Here is a 3,559-nt window from a genome sequence, read left to right as displayed (position 1 = left end):
TACATGATATTAAATGGTTTCATGATCATATCTTACATGTGGGCCGGTGATGGTTTGCCAGTCAAACTCTGACTTGGGCCGATTGCGGTTTCTAAACAAAGCAATGTTTTGGGCCGGTGCTAGTTACAACACGGACCAGTATTTGAGCCAAGTCCAACAATTTATTAACTGACGTTACATGTTATATTTGGGTCGAGTTCAAGAAAATATGTGATACATGATATTCTAAGATAATTTTTATTACCAACAAAGTTGTATTTACAATGATCTATTTTATTTTCAATATAAGGTTGCTAAGATTAATGTATATCGGACACGCGGAATGGCAAAGAACCATACGGACAGTAACAAACGGCCAACCGCCCACACACATATAATACAATTAAGTCTCATATAGCCAATCAAGTATAATTCAAGCACATCAAGCACATTTACTAGAATCACGCAATGAGCACGCGTAACAATACTCGTTTAACGGTCGTGGAACGAGGTAAGACTAACCGTAAAAGTTCGGGTTGTCACATCATCCCCAACTTGAAAGAAATTTCATCCCGAAATTTAGCAAACGGTCACTGAGGAAGTTAGTTTTGTTAAGCGTTTTCGCGGGGTGTCACAGCGATGGTGAGACGACCGCGATTGTGACTGCACAGCCTTTTGGAGACCATCTGACGATACTGATTTTTGTTGATATTCGTTGATGTACTGGATGTAGGTGACACTGATGTGATATTGTTTTTTTGACAGGGGTGATGTAGCCCTATTTGATTTGTGATTGTATGATACAGTGACATACTGATACCCTTACCACATTATGGTCTCGATATATAACAATCGCCGTATTCTCACCATATCTGTTTCGCATGATTGCTTATTTATGTTTTGGGACATGGGATGTTGTATGTATGATATTTGCAACATGGGATGTTGGGACATGGGATGTTGTATGTATGATATTTGCAACATGGGATGTTGGGACATGGGATGTTGTGTGTGATATATTGATAACATGAGATGTTATATGCTATTATTATTACTATATACGTACGCTTTATTATGGCCTGACCAACGTACACATCTTTAGAAGATGGCACCAAGACGTCAACCGCAACCGATGCCCACTACTCCTGAAGAACTACAGCAAGTTATTGCTGCCGCCATTGCTCAATATGCTGCCTCGCAAGGAGGACCAAGCGGAAGTAGCTCGAACATCAACGGCAACCAAAATCCTCCTCATGGTAACCCTAAGTCATTAAGACATACCATGGCCTAAATGGATTCCCTTAGCAGATGCTAATGCTGTTCCTATGATGTAATGTATGTGCAGGGTGCACCTACAAACAATTCTTGGACTGTAAGCATATCAACTTCGACGGCACAGGTGGTGCTGTCTCTTTCATCCGCTGGGCAGAGAAAACAGAGTCCGTACTTCGCATGAGCAAGTGCGCTGTGGATCAGCAAGTCACTTACATCTCAGGGCTATTTGTGGATGGAGCCCTATCCTGGTGGAATCTACAGGTCCAGACCCTTGGAGAAGCCGCAGCTTACGCACTAACCTGGACAGAGTTGAAAGAGCTTATGCGCAAGAAGTACTGTTCTCGCGCTGAAATTCAGAGGTTAGAGACCGAATTCTAGCACCTAAAGATGGAAGGTTCGAAGATAGCTGAATATGTTCAGAGGTTCCACGATTTGTCGCACGTGGTACCCTATATGGTTACACCGGAGTTCAAAAGGATTGAACGCTTCATCTGGGGATTGGCTCCTCAGATAATCAGTATGGTGACTTCTTCCAAACCTGCAACCATCACAGAAGCCATTGATCTAAGTGTGGCTCTCACCGAAGAGGCGATTCGGTTGAACAAGTTCGATGAGATTGAACCCAAGAAAAAGGAGACTCATGTGGAGTCATCTGGTGGTAATAAGCGAAAATTTTCGAGTTTCAAGGAAAGCACCGGGGCGGTGGTCAAGAAGGGAGAATCGAATGCGCCAACTCATGATTCAGCTGGTGGTAGAAAGAAAGGGAAGGGATACATGAGTGCACAACCCAAGTGCAACTCATGCCAAAAGCATCACTCTGGTCGTTGTGGGTTGAAAGTTTGTGAAGCATGTGGAAAGGTTGGCCACCTGAAGGAGACTTGTTGGACCACTGCTGGCCGGGGAGGTCAAGGAGGATATGGGAATAGGAATAACCGTGGTGGTAATGGGAACCGCCCACAAGGAAATCAGGGAGGTGATGGAAACCGGGTTAATCATGCTAACCAAGCAGGCACAGTGAACCGAAACCAGGGAAACCACCAAGCTGGAAACAATGGTGGGAACGGGCAGAGGCCCGGATGTTTTAATTGTGGAGATCAAGGGCATTTCAAGAGGAATTGCCCAGAGTTAAACCAGGCACGCGGAAGAGTGTTTAACATGGAAGCCAGGGAAGCGCGCCAGGATCCCAACGTTGTCACTGGTACGTTCCCTGTAAACCAACGCTATGCATCCGTTTTGTTTGATACTGGTGCCGATTATAGCTTCGTATCGCTAGAATTTAAGAACATGCTTGGTTTAGCCGCTAGTAAGTTAGATATTCCTTACTCAATCGAATTAGCGAATGGAAAGTTAGTAGAAGCTAACGAAGTGATTCGAGGTTGCGTAATCGAGCTGGGAGAGCGTGAGTTTGCTCTCGATCTACTACCAGTCCAGTTGGGAAGCTTCGACGTGGTAGTAGGGATGGATTGGTTATCGAGTAACAAGGCAGAGATAGTTTGTCACGAGAAGATTGTTCGTATCCCGACCGATGATGGTGAGACCATTGTTGTTCACGGGGAGAAGCGTGAGACGCCGTTAAGGATGATTAGCTGCCTGAAAGCAAGGAAGTGTTTGAGGAAAGGATGTGTTGCTTTTCTAGCACACATTGTGGATAAGAAGGCTGCTGAGCCAAAGATCGAAGACATCCCTGTCGTGAGGGAATACCCAGAAGTCTTTCCAGAAGACTTGCCTGGCTTGCCACCTCAAAGGCAAGTGGAATTTCGCATCGACTTAGTACCGGGCGCTGCGCCTGTGGCTAAGGCACCTTATAGACTTGCTCCGTCTGAGATGCAAGAACTGTCGACGCAACTTCAAGAGTTGTTAGATAAGGGTTTTATCCGACCAAGCTTCTCGCCTTGGGGAGCTCCAGTTTTGTTTGTCAAGAAGAAGGATGGCAGTTTCCGTATGTGCATTGACTACAGAGAGTTGAACAAGCTGACGATCAAGAATAGGTATCCCCTGCCAAGAATCGATGATCTATTCGATCAACTTCAAGGTTCAAGCTTTTACTCCAAGATCGATCTTCGATCTGGATACCATCAGCTACGGATACAAGAGGAGAGTATTCCGAAGACAGCCTTCAGAACTCGTTATGGACACTACGAGTTTCTCGTTATGCCGTTTGGTTTGACAAACGCACCTGCAGTGTTCATGGATTTGATGAACCGGGTTTGTAAGCCGTACTTGGATAAGTTCGTGATTGTATTCATCGATGACATTCTGATTTATTCGAAGACAAAGGCTGAGCACGAGCAGCATCTTAGAGCCA

This window comes from Helianthus annuus, chromosome 16 (assembly GCF_002127325.2).
Source record: "Helianthus annuus cultivar XRQ/B chromosome 16, HanXRQr2.0-SUNRISE, whole genome shotgun sequence".
Taxonomy (NCBI): domain Eukaryota; kingdom Viridiplantae; phylum Streptophyta; class Magnoliopsida; order Asterales; family Asteraceae; genus Helianthus; species Helianthus annuus.
Note: the sequence above shows the minus strand (reverse complement) of the source record.